The following is a 19,530-nucleotide window of genomic DNA, read 5'->3' as shown; positions in this document are numbered from 1 at the left end:
CTCTCTCCATTTAGTTGTAGTCACTCATAGCCAAGAGAAGGGTGAAGGATTCCTGCTAGCAGAACTGATTTTAAAATCACTTAGTAAATTCAGCATTGGTGCTTTAGCACCTCGGTCTAGGTTATAAGGGTATTTGCCATTTTATTCTATTTTCTTCAGCTGGAACTAAGACAAAAGCAGTTCCAGCTTAACACCATATTACAGAAGCATATATATCTCTATCCATGTTTTTCTTTTGCTCAGTCAAGATTATACCAAATATTACTGACCTTGTACCACTGAAATTCACCTCTAGAAAGCCCCTACTGAGTATTCCCTTCACCCCTAATCTAGTTGCTGTTTTTCTTGTCCTCATTGCTCAGGACTGTGTCTTACCATCTCTTGTCATAGTTCTGTCAACTTCTGACCTAGCACCATGTTGCTTGTGATACTCCTTCTTAACAGGTATACAAAGGTTTCTCATGTCACACAACTTACTGAATCTCAGGAGTTTTCTTTGCAGTCATACAAGGTGAAATGTTTGGGTGGTGGTGATGGTGGAAATGGTTGTACTGGTGGTGGAGATATTGATGAATGTGGTGGTGTTTGAAGTGTTTGTGGTTATAGAGTTAGGGGAGGTGGTAGAGGTGGCGGTGGTGTTGGTGGAAGTGGAGGTATTGGTGGAGGTGGCGGTGATGAAGGTGGTGGGCTTGGCAGAGGTGGAGGTAAAGGCAGTGGTGGTATTGAAGGTGGAGGTGAAACCTGTAAGGCTGCAGCAGAGTGAACACAAAAGAATCCTGAAGAAATCTTCTGTGCTCCAGGGTGCACCTCCACAGAGCACTGTCTCCACTGAGTATGCGCTCATAGTAAAACAGTGACAAACTGTAGCAGGAAATAAATTATATGAAGGAGAGTCAGTAGACAACACAAATGGGAGAATTTGCATCCCAAGACCCAGATTTAAGACCTAAAAGAGACCTGGAGAGGACAGAATTGAGATCATGGAAAGAGAATATTGAAAAAAGAACTCACTTAGTCCTGAACAGAATGAATAAAGACAAATCCATACCTAGTTATACTGTAGTGGAATTTCCAAATTTCAAAAACAGAGGAAATCAGAAAAGCCACTGAGATACATGACAGATTGGTGAAAGGAGGCCGGCGGGCTTTCAAGGACGGTGGCTCCTAGAAGACCAGCAACTAGAGATTCAAGAAGAAAAATGGAATCAGATCTTACAAGTGCTGGGGGAAAACTAACTCCTGGGCACAAAAGATATTTTCAGGCACAGAGATTCTTCAAGTGTGAACACTAGACAAGGTCTCCATTTGAATATAAAAAATAACTATAGCTTGAACTTCAGCAAAAAAAAAAAAAAAAAAGAAATTCATCTGAAAGGAAGAGAGTGGAACACTGAAAATGATGAAGAAAGAGCTCCATGAACATGTTGGAAAATCCAAATATGTATTAATTAAAAATAATAACATTAAAAACTGATCTGGGTAGGTTTTTGTTTTGTTTTGTTTTGTTTTTTTGGCATTGCAGTAAGCTTTTATTTGTGGCAAAGTAAAACATTTATTAATACTGTACAAAAAGAGTATGTCAATATTTTGAGATAATATTAAAAATGTTGTTTATAGAGATGGGTCAATCTGATGAGTACAGAGAGGAAGAAATAATCTAGTATTTTCTAATTTCCTGCAGAGATTAATATTATTCCCGAAGACACATTCAACTTTTAATGTGATTCGCAGACAAAACTCATCATGAAGATTTTTAAGAAAGGTCATTACTTTCTTTTCCTCAAAAATGATTTGTGTGGAGACACTGTAATGCTTCCCTGTCCTTAAGTCTCTTTTGAGAATATTTATTGTATGAAACTACAGTAAGAAAAAAAAAAAAAAAACCTGTCCAATGGAACAATGCTTATGTTCCAAAATTAGAAGAATTCTAAAGCTCTCCAAGTGGAAAACAATCTGAAATTGAATTATCCAAGGCACCATGGTTTTATTAATACTCATAAAATAAAAAAGGAGATTCCTTGAGAGAAATTCAAAATCAACATCTGTGGCAACTACTCACTAGCTTATATAAATAAATAAAATTAGTTGTATTTTGAAAAAATAGGAAGCATATAATGAAGTACCTGCTTTAAACTGATTCTTAAGTCAGACGACTTTTCTAGCTAGGTGAAAAAAATAGTAAAAGGAAATATCCAGCTTATTTTTGATAAAAGATTAATCTAGTGTCTCTTTATGAAATTGTTATTATTTATTACAGAAAGGTTAATATTTGTGACTTCTCTATTCAGCAATGTGGTTGAAGAGTAAAATTACTTTGCTGCAGACTTCGGTTATTTGCATTTATTTTTTAAAAGGTGGTAAAACTAAAATATTAGGAAACGATAAATATAGGACTTTATAGGGAACAAATTCTGAGAGTCCTATATTCTATGGGGCCAGAAAAGAGATCTCTATTAGCTTTCAACTGTGTTAAACAACCATGTTAAACAGCTAAAAATAATCTCTCAAAGAATACAAATGGGATATATAACTTCCAAACCAGTTGGAATAACATGGGAACAAAGAAAAGTTATTAATAAAATGGAAAACGGGGAAGGAGATGGGCAAGGAAGCCAAGAAGATGCTGGTGAGTAAACACGTAAGTGAGATGGCGGCAATCACTCCAGGTGGGCAGTGGCAAGGCCAGGTGTGGGCTGGGGGAGGCTGTCTCCTACAGCACCTGGGTGAACCCCAGTTCAGCTTGACATGGTGGTCCTGGAGCCTCACAGGAGGGGCAGGAAGGAGAGGCCCGGGAGACACAGCAACGAGTAGATTCATTGGCCCACCATGTTGGGTTTGACTCATGTCTCCATTTAACACAACCATCCTTTCTTCCAGCTCTTGTCCTTATTTCCAAACCAGCACATTGTCTCTGGACATCCCTGCAGGCCCCTTAGGGTCTGGTCTATTGCTGGGTCCACAATCAGCTTAGACTGATGGATAATCAAGCCAGTCTGACCTGAGAGAGCATGGTACATTTTCCATTTTTCAGAGGAGATGAGCCACACACAGTATAAATTTACTGTCTATTCTCTGCTCATCTGTGCTTCCTGGGGGGTTGCACCACCCTTGAAGTTTCAGAAATAAATGTATGCTAAATGTGGATGAAAAGCAAAGAACTTTGGTGCCTGTGAGAGAAATGGATTCCTTTCTGCTCACTTTTTCAAGTAGTTATAGAATTAAACATTTCTTTTAAGCACATGAACTCTATAACCCACATAAGGCACAGCCTGTTCCTATTTTAGGATGCTATTTGAAATCTATTCCATCAAAGGATAAACCTTTTGCTTCCTTGCTGAGTCCATTTCATCTTATCTATTTGTTTCTTTCTTTTGAAAAGAGTCAAAGCAGAGGCTGGAATAAGCACCTCTCTGCCTGACCCTCTTTTCTTACATTGCAAAAGATCCTTCTTTTTCCTGCCAACCTGGAGTGAGAAGAAAAGAAACTCGGTCCTTCAGTGGAAAGAGGCTAGACTACTGGGGAGAACCCTGAGCTGGATTTAAAGAGACAGTCTTGACAAACCTCTGTAGGTTCTGAGTGATCCATTGAAGTGACTGAGGGCACACAGTATTGGGGTATGTGGTATTTATGCCCTGGAGGGGGCTCTATATGTCAGCTCCCCTTCAGCATTTCAATATGAGCCCCACTAGCCTTCCCTCTGCCCCTGCCTGACAGCAGGACTCAGCCATTTGTTCTTTCCCCACATACAACACACAAGCTTCTCCCTCATAAACCTTAAATGTCTTTCTTGCAGGCCCTTTTTCCTTCCCTTCCCTTCCTTTCCCTTCCCTTTCCGCCCTCCCTCCCTTCCTTCTCTCTCTCCTTTCTTTAAATTGTATTTTATTGTGGTAATATGGGATTTCCCTTTTAACGCATTTTCCACTGTGCAATGCAGTGTCATTGTCTCAGGCACGATGCTGCACAGCCCATCTCCAGAACTCAATCATCCTGCTTGGCTGAAACTTTATGTCTCTTGGTTAGTGACTCCCCATTCCCCGCCACCCCCCAAGCCCTGGCAGCCACCATTCCACTCTTCGATTCTATGAATTTGACTACTTTAGATCCCTCATGTAACTGGAATATACAGCATTTGTCCTTCTGTAACTGGCTTATTTCACTGAGCATAATGTCCTCAAGGTTCATCCATGTGGTCATATATTGCAAAATTTCCTTCTTTTTTAAGACTAGATAATATTCCATGTAAGTATATACCACATTTTCTTTATCCACCCATCTGCTGTGATTCAGCAATCCCACTTCTGGGTATTTATCCTCTTCTTTTTCTCTGTTAAGCACATTTTCAAAACGTCTTCACTTTTTTTTCCATAAGAAATGCCACGTACATTAAAAAAAAATTCTTGTTTAGTTTAGTATTATGACTGTTTTTTGAGCTCCTACTACATGTCTTTATAATGCAGCCTCAGCTGGGAGTTGGTGAGGAACACAGCACCCGGCCAGCCCACCCTGACCAAGTCTGCATTTTCACATTCATTTCATTGAATCTGCCTCTAAGAAAGAAATCCCGCAGATGTAAAATAGCTGGCTGCTGCCCATTAAGCTACCACTGCTTTCTCTTAGTCTTTATTTTTAAAGGGACCTAGAGATTCCTGAACTGTTTTCTTTTTGATTTGTGGTCTTGCTTCTGGCTATTAGGAAGGAGCTGGCAGTAGGCACTTTGCTCACATATTGGCCAATTAGTTCCCCATCCTCCACATTATGCTCCTAATTTCCCTAAGGCAATCATGCCATTAGCCTCCACACAGTCAACAAAAAATGACGCCAGGCCATTGGATAGACAGGGTGAGCAGGAAACACCTCTCCACAGGGCTGTCTTCATTTCCCTGCAGAAAACAGTGTCAACATATTTACAGAGCTAGCTGTGCATTACAAAGTGCATCTGCTGACTTGAGTCTACGATATCCTTTTATCCTTTTTGAAATCTACTGGATAATCAGAGCATGCAATGTGTATTAGACAGGACTTTTTTCCTTTTGGACTAGACTGCTTAAAGAAAATTTGCCAGCTCCATTGCTGGCAAAAAAACCCCACATTTTTCTCTATGTAGGTCCCAGATGATACAGTCCCCAATTCTCTCCTGAGCACCAAAAATAGAACAGGCTGAGCCAAGATAAGCAGATGTCTTACCTCCAAATCCCAAACAAGGTATTTAAGCCCTGGATACAGCAAATGGTGTGATGGCTGGAGTATCACCCCTGTCAGATTCTTTCTTTATAGAACTGGGCAGGGGACAAGGTACCCCTTATTGCATGTGATATATGCACGACTTAAACACTGTTTTTGAATTTAAATGTTTGCCATTAAATTATTTTGCAAATGGGGAGCTTATTATTAAAATAAATCTTATGATAAGATCTCTTTATAAAGCAATACATCTTTTATGTTTATTTGACTGTAAAATCCATACAAGAGTCTTACAGGAAGTGTCAAAAATGATAAAAATTAATCATCTGCCATCTCCTAACTCAAATGTGACTCATTTCAATTATGCTTTTTTCTAACTTTTGTGTAGTAGATGTATATGTTTTACTTAATTGAAATGACAGAATCGATTAGCATCAGGTTTTTCTTTTCCCCCAAAGTATTTCATTATACCTTAAGTAGTATCCACTTTTTTACTATTATACATTGAACTTGTTTATAGTTTGTTACCATGGTAGTAAATGTGGTGAATGTTTTAAGCCCCCCAAACCCCGCCCCCACCTGTAATTAGCTCACAGCAGAAGCAATGGTTTCAGCATGGTCATTTCATGAATATACTAAGACCGCTCAGTGGGGCACCAAGATGATACATAGAAAACACTTGGCTGCAAATGAAAAGACCTCCCCATCCTTTTTATGTCTTCTGTAGAATAAGTTTCTTAAATTCCCAGGAGCAGTATGCTAGGCCAGAGAATTCCTTTATTATTACCAGTGTATCTCATGTCCTATCTGAATTTTTTATATTTTTTATATTTTGAGTTTGTTTCAATGGAGCCAACCACTGTGGCATAATGTTTCCTAGTTCCTGTATGCCTTCCTCTGGTTCATAAGAATGGCCTCTTGCGAACCTTTCCATTTTGTATCTTCTATGTGGAACGTGCATCAGTCAGGTAATTTCTACAGAGAAGGGTTTTTAGAAACCAGTGTGGCGAACACAGTGCACTTATTATTTTGTTGGTAAATTGAGGTGTAAGTGCTGACTTCCTGCCTTATAGGATCCCAAAGCAGAAAAAAAAAAAATCCAAACTCTTACATTTGCCATTGGGAGTTAGTGTGCGGGGGGCACTTCAACCTGACTTCCTACAGAGGGGAGCCAATTAATAACAGAAAGACAAGACCCTGGATCTTCTTATAAGGTAGTCATTTGCTGGAGGCTCTGAAGTGAGGCATCCACACTCTTCTGTCTGTCAGGCAGGTTTGAGCTGCTTTCATCTAACTTGAATCCTTGGGGAAACTGTGCCTTCCTGGGACAAATATATGCCTGGGTCTCAGGCAGTAAACTTCTTGTGGGGGTGGCTCTGAGTATCTTGCCTCTGTTCCTCATTAAGTAGAAGTTGTGTGTGTGTGTGTGTGTGTGTGTGTGTGTGTGTGTGATATAACACACTTGGAGAAAAGCACACACAAAATAAATGTAGGATTCAGCAAAAGTTTGTAAGGAGCATCTAAAATCCGAAAATAGAATACTTCCATGACATCCCCAAACCTCCTCCCCCTACACTCCCTCCATTGGAAAAGACACTATATTAGTTTTCTGTTGCTGTTGTCACAAATTATCACAAACTCAGTGGCTTGAAACAGCACAAATTTGTTATCTTATAGTTACGGAGGTCAGAAGTCCTAAAATCAAGGTGTTGGCAGAACAGCCTTCCTGTCTGGAGGCTCTAAGGGAGAATCTATTTCTTGCCTGTTCCAACTTCTAGAGGACACCTGCATTCCTTGGGTCATGGCCTCTTCTTCATTTTTAAAGCCATTGCTATGGCCAGTTGAGTATTTCTCTTAGGACATCATTCTGACCTTGCTTCTCTTGGTACCTCTCTGATTCTGACTCTCCTTTCACTTTTTAAGGATCCTTGTGATTATATAGGGCTTGTGGGATAACTCAGGACAATCTCCCCACCTCAGGTTCCTTAACCTTAATCACATCTGCAGTGTCCCTTTTGCCATGTTTATAAAATCACAGGTGTTGGAACATTAGGGCATGGACATCTTTGGGGAGCCATGGTTCTGCCAACCACCTTAACACTATCCTAACTTTTTGCATTATAGTTTGTGTTGCCTGAAATTACACTGTATGCTCTTTTTGTGTGTGTGCCTGCCTTTTTTTCTCAACGTGGTGTGAGATTCATTCTGTAACTCTAGTTCATTGATTCCTTACTGTAATATTCTACTGTGTGAATACACCACAGTTTATGTATATACTTTAAGTGGATGGATATTTGGGTTGTGCCCAGTTCTGTGCTTTTATATATGCTGCACCTTCTTGAGCCTGTGTCTTGGTGTTTCTATGAGTGGCATTGTTGGGTGAGAGAAAACACCACAACTGATGTGAACATACACCCTGATTTGCCTGGGACCGTCCTGATTTATGCCTGCTGTCCTAGTGTCCTATCCAGTTAGAGACTCCCTTCGCTCTCCAAAATATGGTCACCCTAGTCATAGTGAATGCTTATTTTCAACTCCAAGAAATAATGCCAGATAGTTTCCAATCTGACTGTAATTTATGCTCCACATCCTCACCAACACTTATGATCAACCATCTTTCAAAATGCAAAATGAATTTGCATTTCCCTGATTACTGATAGGGTTGAGAACCTTTTCATATACTTACTGTCCATTTGGAACAATAAATCTTTCAGGAAATCCCTGTTTGAATCACTTTCCCATTTTTCAATTGACTCATCTATCTTTTTCTTATTGATTTGTTAGGAATGCTTTTCATATTCTGGGTATGAGCCTTTTGTTGTTTACATGAATTGCAAATATCTTCTCTCAGTCTATGGTTTGCTTTTTCACTCTTAATTTGAATGTATTTTGAATTATCAATCTTTTCCTATATAATTAGCCCATTTTGTGTCCTATTCAGGAAATCTTTCCCTGCCCAAAAGGTCATGAAAATATCTTCCTTTATTACTTTCTTGATGATTTATTGTTTTGCCTTTTCTACTTAGGTCTACAATATACTGCAACTTGATTTTTGTGTAAAGTGGCTGACTTGAATTTTTTTCTTCAAAAGGATATATAGTTGACTCAGCACCATTTATCTAAAATACTATCCTTTTTTTTTCATTGTTTGCTGTACCAAGTTTTCAAAAATCAAGTGTTAAAATATGCATTGGTTTGTTTCTAGGCTTTCTATTCTGCTTCATTAGTCTGTCTATCTCTGGAACAAGATCATTCTGCCTTAACTACTGCAGCTATATAGTAAATTATGAAATGTGCAAAAGGAAATCCTCCCTCATTGTTTTGTTTTAAGAGTGTGCTACCATGCACTCCAATGTTCATTGCAGCACTATTTACAATAGCCAGGTCATGGAAGCAACCTAAATGCCCATTGACAGACGAATGGATAAAGAAGTTGTGGTACATATATACAATGGAATATTACTCAGCCATAAAAAGGAACGAAATTGAGTCATTTGTTGAGATGTGGATGGATCTAGAGACTGTCATACAGAGTGAAGTAAGTCAGAAAGAGAAAAACAAATATCGTATATTAACGCATGTATGTGGCACCTAGAAAAATGGTACAGATGAACCGGTTTGCAGGGCAGAAGTTGAGACACAGATGTAGAGAACAAACGTATGGACACCAAGGGAGGAAAACCGCGGTGGAGTGGGGATGGTGATATGCTGAATTGGACGATTGGGATTGACATGTATACACTGATGTGTATAAAATTGATGACTAATAAGAACCTGCAGTATAAAAAAAACAAACAAAAAAACACAAACAAACAGAAAATAAAGAGTGTGCTACCTGTTCTTGGCTCTTTGCATTTCCATTTAGATTTCAGAATTATATTATTAATGACCTTCACAAAATTTGCTGGGGTTTTTATTGAGATTTCATAAATCATTTTAGGAAGAACTTACATTTTTAACAGTATTTTATTTTTCAATATGAGATTGTTTTGAAATAAAGGAGAAAATGTCAATAATATCTAAAATACCACAATTCTAAATCACTAAAAGAGACCCTGACTTTACACATAGATCCATGGGTACCATGGTATTGGTATTTGAAGCTGGGAAGTCTGGCTTAAGAGTGGCTTTCCTGAGCCATTTACACAGCATTGCCTTTAACATTTTTCTTAAACAAATTAAGATTTATTTTTTTCTCAATGAAAAAGGAATCTGGAAGTAGGCAGCTGCTGGCAGTGCTTCAGAATTTCCAGGTCACAGTTTGTATCTCTGTCATTATCTTAGTCTTTCTCTCATGTTCACAAGATGGTTGCCAGGCTTCATGCCATCTGCATGGCAGGCAGGACAAAGTGAGGGAAAGGGTGGTACCAGCAATGTCTGTTTTGTTAATAGGGATGGTTTCCCCCCCACACACACTACCTGCAACAGGCAAACATGTCCCTCTACCAGAAAAGTTGCTCTTCTGTAGTACTGGTGAAGGAGGGAGACTGTAGAAGGGAGGTGATGTACTCGAGCATCTCCACAGAGTCGGTCTCAACTTCCAAGACTTGTGCCAGGTCTCTAGCAGGCACCGCAACAAAACCTCACATTAGAATGGACTGTAACTTGGTGATTGCTGAAAACTACCATTTCCTTTTAGTTCTTCTCAAAAATTTCGAGTCTCTTACTATAAGTGAAAAGTTTGAAGTTTCTTGGTTCTTTATTTAAATTAAACTTAATTTGATTCATCAGAAATTTGCATTGGGAAATTTGCTCTGACACTCCAAAAGCAGAGAACTTCTTGTGTTTATCTCTGTAACTCCCCACAGAAATCAGCGCAGCAGAGTCCTAGACAGAAGATCAGTAAACATTTATTGATTTCAATTGAGTTTATGTAAAAGTAGGGCAAAGAAATGATGTCTTTGATACAGACATTGGATAAAGATGGACAATGAAAGCATAAAATCATTTATATTAAGTGACAAACAAAATGTAGATCGATTACCTGAGCTTTGAAAACTATCTCAGGATTAAAGTTTTCACAAAGTATAAAGTTTCTTTATGCTGGTCATCAGCATAGTACCTCGCATCTTTTCTCCCCACCTCTCCTTTTAATCAAGAATTTGGTCTCATGAGTATCTGTGACCCAGTCAGAAGCAACTACTTCAAAGAATGAATCTTCTTCCCTCCACAGAAGAGAGTATAAAAATGCAGGACTGGAGTGCGGCTGTTCACATGGGGTTTTCAACATGCTTTTCACATCAACTTATGGAGCACAAGGATAATTTAGATTGCATGTTCCACAAGGACAGAGAGGAGGAGTCTTTGCCTGGTGGTAACATGAAGTCAGGGTGATATCTCAAAATCCTCTGAGTTTTTTCATGAAGTGGATAATTGATGGTGGTGATTTTAAACTCAGCATGACTTTGTGATGAGGAGAGAGAGTTGATCAATTTTACAAAGGAAAGGAGGGAAAGAAGGAAGGAAGGAAGGAAGGAAGGAAGGAAGGAAGGAAGGAAGGAAGGAAGAAAGAAAGGAAAAGAAAAGGGGAAAAAAAACATGGCTTAGAATTGAGGACTCTTGACCTCCTTTTCTACTTTCATCACTAACTGTACAAACTTTAGGTAGACTCTTCCATCTCACAATGCCTGAGTTGAAGTAGGAACAAGAGTGCTTCTTTCTGAATTTATTCTAAGGGGGCAGTGTTCTGAACTACTTGAAGGATACAGATTGATTGTCTGATTGATTGACTGCATATCCCTATTGCCTTTGTTTTGTGTCCCTCTAGTTTAGCCAGATCCTCAGATCTGTTCTTCATCTGCAGGCTGTATTGCTTTATCAAAGATGGCCTATTTCTAAGATCTGGGCTATGAGCCAAGATTTGGTAAAATGTAACTCAAGAGGAAAGAGTCTCATTCCTCCTCGCTGTTTCGTTTGGGTCTGGCTGTAAGTGGCAGATAAGGCAAAGAGGACACATTTATCTGCTATGTTGCTAGCCTTTGAAATAGAGTTAACAAGGGACCCTAGTCTGCTCATGAGCCAATGGGACAGTCCCATTACCCAGTCACCCACTGGTTTCTCCCTAAACCTGCTCCCTGATTTTTTATTTTCCCCTGGCCCCCTATCAGATTTCAACTTCTCATCCTTCAAGCCAGTATTTATCCAGTTTTTACATTTCCTCTCCTCTTCCCATCTATCTTTCCAGTTTAGTGTCCCTCCCTTTCCCTGTTTCTGGTCTTCTTTCCCTTCCCCTCCTTCCTCATGGTCCTTCCCCTTGATTCTCTATTCTTCTCATTTGCTCTTTGATCTTTCTCTGTTTTTGTGCGTTAGAGCTGCTAGTATCATTCGTGGACCTTAAAGGAAATATGGAATCTCAGAATCATCAGAGACCTCTGGAGACAGTTAAATCAGCCTCTACCTGGTGCTTGGGAACAAGAACCAAAAGATCATGAAGCCCAGACCAACGTCATGAAGACAGGCCACTGGAAGGATTATGATAATAAATCAAAGTTATGATTGTGGCCATGCATTTGTTTCATTAATTCCCCTTGCTAAATACTGATTGAGTCCTGCTTCTTCCAGACTCTGTACCAGGTGCTGGAATACAAATATGAAGATGTTACTTCTTCTGGAAGGACATTAAGTTTATTCTTATGGCCTTTCTCCCAGAGTTGCCCAATTAGTCTTCATGCTTTTTTTTTTTAAACTTCTTTATTGCAGTATCATTGCTTTACAATGTTCTGTTAGTTTCTGTTGTATAACAAAGTGAATCAGCTATATGTATACATATATCCCCATATCCCTTCCCTCTTGCATCTCCCTCCCACCCTCCCTAACCCACCCCTCTAGGTGGTCACAAAGCACCGACCTGAACTCCCTGTGCTATGCAGCTGCTTCCCACTAGCTATCTATTTTACATTTGGTAGTGTATATATGTCCATGCCACTCTCTCACTTTGTCCCAGCTTACCCTTCCCCCTCCCCGTGTCCTCAACTCCATTCTCTACATCTGTGTCTTTATTCCTGTCCTGTCCCTAGATTCTTCAGAAGCATTTCTTTTTTTTTTATACATTCCATATATAAGTTTTAGTATATGGTATTTGTTTTTCTCTTTCTGACTTACTTCACTCTGTATGACAGAATCTAGGTCCATCCACCTCACTACAAATAACTCAATTTCGTTTCTTTTTATGGCTCAGTAATATTCCATTATATATATGTGCCACATCTTCTTTATCCATTCATCTGTCGATGGGCACTTAGGTTGCTTCCATGTCCTGGCTATTGTAAATACAGCTGCAATGAATATTGTGGTACATGACTCTTTTTGAATTATGTTTTCCCAAGGTATATACCCAGTAGTGGGACTGCTGGGCCATATGGTAGTTCTCTTTTTAGTTTTTTAAGGAACTTCCATACTGTTCTCCATAGTGGCTGTATCAATTTACATTCCCACCAACAGTGCAAGAGTGTTCCCTTTTCTCCACACCCTCTCCAGCATTTATTGTTTGTAGACTTTTTTGACAATGGCCATTCTGACTGGTGTGAGGTGATACTTCATTGTAATTTTGATTTGCAATTCTCTAGTGATTAGTGATGTTGAGCATCCTTTCATGTGTTTGTTGGCAATCTGTATATCTTCTTTGGAGAAATGTCTATTTAGGTCTTCTGCCCATATTTGGATTGGGTTGTTTGTGTTTTTGATATTGAGCTGCATGAGCTGCTTGTATATTTTGGAGATTAATCCTTTGTCAGTTGCATCATTTGCAAATATTTCCTCCCATTCTGAGGGTTGTCTTTTTGTCTTGTTTTTGGTTTGCTTTGCTGTGCAAAAGCTTTTCAGTTTCATTAGGTACCATTGGTTTATTTTAGTTTTTACTTCCATTTCTCTAGGAGGTGGGTCAAATAATATCTTGCTGTGATTTATGTCAAAGAGTGTTCTTCCTATGTTTCCCTCTAAGATTTTTACAGTGTCTGGCCTTAAATTGAGGTCTTCAATCCATTTTGAGTTTATTTTTGTGTATGGTGTTAGGAACTGTTCTAATTTCATTCTTTTACATGTAGCTGTCCAGTTTTCCCAGCACCACTTATTGAAGAGGCTGCCTTTTCTCCACTGTATATTCTTGCATCCTTTATCAAAGAGAAGGTGGCCATATGTGTGTGGGTTTATCTCTGGGCTTTCTATCTTGTTCCATTGATCTGTATCTCTGTTTTTGTACCAGTACCATACTGTCTTGATTACTGTAGCTTTGTAGTATAGTCTGAAGCCAGGGAGCCTGATTTCTCCAGCTCCGTTTTTCTTTCTCAAGAATGATTTGGCTATTCGGAGTCTTTGTGTTTGCATACAAATTGAGAATTTTTTCTTCTAATTCTGTGAAAAATGTCATTGGTAGTTTGTTAGGGATTGCATTGAATCTGTAGATTGCTTCAGGTAGTATGGTCACTCTCACAGTGTTGATTCTTCCAATCAGGAACATGGTATATCTCTCCATCTGTTTATATCATCTTTAATTTCTTTCATCAGTGTGTTATAGTTTTCTGCCTACAGGTCTTTTGTCTCCTTAGGTAGGTTTATTCCTAGGTATTTAATTTTTTTTGTTGCAATGGTAAATAGCAATGTTTCCTTAATTTCTCTTTCAGTTTTTTCATCATTAGTGTATAGGAATGCAAGAGATTTCTGTGCATTAATTTTGTATCCTGCTACTTTACCAAATTCATTCATTAGCTCTAGTAGTTTTCTCGTAGCATCTTTAGGATTCTCTATGTATAGTATCATGTCATCTGCAAACAGTGACAGTCTTCTTTCTTCTTTTCAGATTTGGATTCCTTTTATTTCTTTTTCTTCTCTGATTGCTGTGGCGAAAACTTCCAAAACTATGTTGAATAATAGTGGTGAGAGTGGGCAACCTTGTCTTCTTCCTGACCTTAAAGGAAATGGTTTCAGTTTTTCACCGTTGAGAACAATGTTGGCTGTGGGTTTGTCATATATGGCCTTTATTATGCTGAGGTAGAGTCCCTCTATGCCTACTTTCTGGAGAGTTTTAGAATAATAACAGTGAGAGTGGGCAACCTTGTCTTGTTACTGATCTTAGAGGAAATGGTTTCAGGTTTTCACCACTGAGAACGACATTGGCTGTGGGTTTGTCATATATGGCCTTTATTATGTTGAGGTAGATTCCCTCTATGCCTATGTTCTGGAGAGTTTTTATCATAAATGGGTGTTGAATTTTGTCAAAAACTTTTTCTGCATCTATTGAGATGATCATATGGTTTTTATCCTTCAATTTGTTAATATGGTGTATCACACTGATTGATTTGTGTATACTGAAGAATCCTTGCATTCCTGGGTTAAACCCCACTTGATCATGGTGTATGATCCTTTTAATGTGCCGTTGGATTCTGTTTGAAGTATTTTGTTGAGGATTTTTGCATCTATGTTCATCAGTGATATTGGCCTGTAGTTTTCTTTTTTGGTGACATCTTTGTCTGGTTTTGGTGTCAGGGTGATGGTGGTGTCATAGAATGAGTTTGAGTGTTCCTCCCTCTTCTATATTTTGGAAGAGTTTGAGAAGTATAGGTGTTAGCTCTTCTCTAAATGTTTGAGAGAATTCACCTGGGAAGCCATCTGGTCCTGGGCTTTTGTTTGTTGGAAGATTTTTAATCACAGTTTCAATTTCACCACTTGTGATTGGTCTGTTTATATTTTCTATTTCCTTCTGGTTCAGTCTTGGAACTTTTCTAAGTTGTACTTTTCTAAGAATTTGTCCGTTTCTTCCATGGTGTCCATTTTATTGGCATATAGTTGCTTGTAGTAATCTCTCATGATCCTTTGTATTTCTGCAGTGTCAGTTGTTACTTCTCCTTTTTCATTTCTAATACTGTTGATTTGAGTCTTCTCCCTTTTTTTCTTTATGAGTCTGGCTAATGGTTTATCAACTTTGTTTATCTTCTCAAAGAACCAGCTTTTAGGTTTATTGATCTTTGCTATTGTTTCCTTCATTTCTTTTTCATTTATTTCTGATCTGATCTTTATGATTTATTTCCTTCTGCTAACTTTGAGGGTTTCTTTTTTTCTTCTTTCTCTAATTGCTTTAAGTGTAAGGTTAGGTTGCTTGTTTGAGATTTTTCTTGTTTCTTCAGGTATGATTGTATTGCTATAAACTTCCCTCTTAGAACTGGTTTTGCTGCATTCCCATTGATTTTGGGTCGTCATGTTTTCATTGTCATTTGTTTCTAGGTATTGTTTGATTTCCTCTTTGATTTCTTCAGTGACATCTTGGTTATTTATTAGCATATTGTTTAGCCTCCATGTGTTTGTATTTTTTACAGTATTTTTCTTGTAATTGATATCTAGTCTCATAGCATTGTGGTTGGAAAAGATACTTGATATGATTTCAATTTTCTCAAATTTATCAAGGCTTAATTTGTGACCCAAGATATGATCTATCCCGGAGAATGTTCCATGAGCACTTGAGAAGAAAGTGTGTTCTGTTATTTTTGGATGGAATGTCCTATAAATATCAATTAAGTTCATCTTGTTTCACGCGTCATTTAAAGCTTGTGTTTCCTTATTTATTTTCATTTTGGATGATCTGTCCATTGGTGAAAGTGGGGTGTTAAAGTCCCCTACTATTGTTATGTTGCTGTCGATTTCCCCTTTTATGGATGTTAGCATTTGCCTTAAGTATTGAGGTGCTCCTATGTTGGGTGCATAAGTATTTACAATTGTTATATCTTCTTCTTTGATTGACCCCTTGATCATTATGTAGTGTCTCTTGTAATAGTCTTTATTTTAAAGTCTATATTTTCTGATATGGGAATTGTTGCTCCAGCTTTCTTTTGATTTCCATTTGCATGGAATATCGTTTTCCATCCCCTCACTTTCAGTCTGTATGTGTCCCTAGCTCTGAAGTGGGTCTCTCATAGACAGCATATATATGGGTCTTGTTTTTGTATCCATTCAGCCAGTCTATGTCTTTTGGTTGGAGCATTTAATCCATTTACATTTAAGGTAGTTATCGATATGTATGTTCCTATTACCATTTTCTTCATTTTTTGGGGTTTGTTTTTGTAGGTCTTTTCCTTCTCTTGTGTTTCCTGCCTAGAGAAGTTCCTTTAGCATTTGTTGTAAAGCTGGTTTGGTGGTGCTGAATTCTCTTAGCTTTTGCTTGTCTCTAAAGTTTAGTTTCTCTGTCAAATCTGAATGAGATCCTTGCTCGGTAGAGTAATCTTGGTTTTAGGTTTTTCCCTTTCATCACTTTATAAATTTATTTATTTTTTATTTTAGGCTGTGTTGGGTCTTCATTGCTGCATGCGAGCTTTCTCCAGTTGCGGCGAGTGGTGCGGTGTGCAGGCTTCTCATTGTTGTGGCTTCTCTTGTTACAGAGCATGGGCTCTAGGCGTGCAGGCTTCAGTAGTTGTGGCACATGGGCTCTAGAGCGGAGGGTCAGTAGTTGTGGAACACAGGCTTAGTTTTCCGTGACATGTGGGATCTGCCCGGACCAGGGATCAAACCCATGTTCCCTGCATTGGCAGGTGGATTCTTAACCACTGCGCCACCAGGGAAGCCCCCCCTTTCATCAGTTTAAATATGTCCTGCCACTCCCTTCTGGTCTGCAGTGTTTCTGCTGAAAGATCAGCTGTTAACCTTATGGGGATTCTCTTGTAGGTTATTTGTTGCTTTTCCCTTGCTGCTTTTAATATTTTTTCTTTGTATTTAATTTATGATAGTTTGATTAATATGTGTCTTGGCATGGTTCTCCTTGGATTTATCCTGTATGGGACTCTCTGTGCTTCCTGGACTTGATTGACTATTTCCTTTCCCATGTTTGGGAAATTTTCAACTATGATCCCTTCAAACTTTTTCTCAGATCGTTTCTTTTTCTCTTCTTCTTCTGGGACTCCTGTAATTCGAATGTTGGTGCTTTTAATGTTGTCCCAGACGTCTCTGAGACTGCCGTCAATTCTTTTCAATCTTTTTACTTTATTCTTCTCTGCAGTAGTTATTTTCACTGTTTTATCTTCCAGGTCACTTATCCATTCTTCTGCCTCAGTTATTCTGCTATTGATTCCTTCTAGAGAATTTTTAATTTCATTTATTGTGTTGTTCATCATTGTTTCCTTGCTCTTTAGTTCTTCTAGGCCCTTGTTAAATATTTCTTGTATTTTCTCCATTCTATTTCCAAGATTTTGGATCATCTTTACTGTCATTACTCTGAATTCTTTTTCAGGTAAACTGACTATTTCCTCTTCATTTGTTTGGTGGTGGGTTTTAACCTTGCTCCTTCATTTGCTGCATATTTCTCTGTCTTCTCATTTTGCTTAACTTACTGTGTTTGGGGTTTCCTTTTTGCAGGCTGCAGCTTCATAGTTCCCATTGTTTTTGGTATCTGCCCCCATTGGGTAAGGTTGGTTCAGTGGCTTGTGTAGGCTTCCTGATGGAGGGGACTGGTGCCTGTGTTCTGGTGGGTGGGGCTGGGTCTTGTCTTTCTGGTGGGCAGGACCACATCTGCTGGTGTGTTATGGGGTGTCTGCAAACTTAGTATGAGTTTAGGCAGCCTCTCTGCTAATGGGTGCGGTTGTGTTCCTGTTTTGCTGGTTGTTTGGCATGGGGTGTCCAGCACTGGAGATTGCTGGCTGTTGGGTGGAGGTGGGTCTTAACATTGAGCCAGAGATCTCTGGGAGAGCTCTTGCTGATTGATATTATGTGGGGCTGGGAGGTCTCTGGTGGTCCCATGTCCTGAACTCAGCTCTCCCACCTCAGAAGCTCAGGCCTGACACCTGGCCGGAACACAAAGACCCTGTCAGTGACACAGCTCAGAAGAAAAGGGAGAAAAAAACAAAGAAAGAAAATTTTTTAAAAATAATAAATAAATAAATTATTAAAATAAAAAATAAAACAAATAATAATTTTTAAAAAAGAAGAGAGCAACAAAACCAATAAACAAATCCACCAATGATAACAAGCGCTAAAAACTAAACTAAGATAAACATAAAAATCAGAAACAAATCAGTCGCAGACAGCAAACCCCAAGTTCTACAGTTGCTCCAAAGTCCACTGCCTCAATTATGGGATGATTCATTGTCTATTCAGGTATTCCACAGATGCAGGGTACATCAAGTTGATTGTGGGGATTTAATCCACTGCTCCTGAGGCTGCACAGACAAATTTCTCTTTCTCTTCTTTGTTCACACAGCTCCTGAGGTTCAGCTTTGGTTTTGGCCCCACCTCTGCGTGTAGGTCACCCTCAGGCATCTGTTTCCTGCCCAGACAGGAGGGGGTTAAAGCAGCATCTGATTAGGATTCTCTTGCTTATTCAGGCCCGGGGGAGGGAGGGGTACAGTACTTATAATTGGAATGCGGGGTTAGCCTGTGGCTGCAGAGGCCAGGCTGATGTTGCAACAGCCTGAGGCATGCCATGTGTTCTCCCAGGAAGTTGTCCCTGGATATTGGGACCCTGGCAGTAGTGCGCTGCACAGGCTCCCGGGTGTGGGAGTGGTGTGGATAGTGACCTGTGCTTGTACACAGGATTCTTAGTGGCTGCAGCAGCAGCGGTAGCGTTTCATGCACGTCTCTGTGGTCCGAGCTGATAGCCGCAGCTCGCACCCATCTGTGGAGCTCATTTAGGCAGTGCTCTGCCTTCTGTGGGCAGATGGGGAAGGAATCCCCTCTCCTTGCACATCCCAAAACAATGGTCTCTTGCCTCAGGCAGGTCCACACTTCTTCCCGGACTCCCTATCGGCTAGCTGTGGCACACTAGCCCCCTTCGGGCTGTTTTCACGCAGCCAACCCCAGTCCTCTCCCTGGGATCTGATCTCCAAGGCCCTAGCCTCAGCTCCCAGCCCCCACTCACCCTGGCAGGTGAGCAGACAAGCCTCTCAGGTTGGTGAGTCCTGGTCGGCACCTATCTGCTGTGTGGGAATCTTTCCACTTTGCCCTCTGCACCCCTGTTGTTGCACTCTCCTCCGTGGCTCCAAAGCTTCCCCCCTGCCCACACCCCCATCTCCACCAGTGAAGGGGCTTCCTAGTGTGTAGAAACTTTTCCTCCTTCACAGCTCCCTCCCAGAGGTGCAGGTCCTGTCCCTATTCTTTTGTCTCTGTTTTTTCTTTTTTCTTTTGCCCTAACCAGGTATGTGGGTTTTTTCTTGCCTTTGGGGAAGTCTGAGGTCTTCTGCCAGTGTTCAGTAGGTGTTCTGTAGGAGTCGTTCCACATGTAGATGTATTTTTGATGTATTTGTGGGGAGGAAGGTGATCTCCACATCTTACTTCTCTGCCATCTTGAAGGTCTCCTCAATCCTCATATATTTTAAATAAACAAGGGCAATAGGTGTGGGATGTAGCATTGACACATACAGTCATTAAATGATTTTA

General features: G+C 39.7%; 1 pseudogene; it reads left to right on the top strand.

The window, feature by feature from the left end:
- Positions 1 to 542: 542 nt before the first annotated feature.
- The window catches only part of LOC118889816, a 151,151-nt pseudogene continuing 132,163 nt past the window's right edge, over positions 543 to 19,530 (top strand).

Source organism: Balaenoptera musculus, chromosome 2 (assembly GCF_009873245.2).
Source record: "Balaenoptera musculus isolate JJ_BM4_2016_0621 chromosome 2, mBalMus1.pri.v3, whole genome shotgun sequence".
Lineage (NCBI taxonomy): Eukaryota > Metazoa > Chordata > Mammalia > Artiodactyla > Balaenopteridae > Balaenoptera > Balaenoptera musculus.
This window is presented reverse-complemented; position numbering and strand designations above follow the sequence as displayed.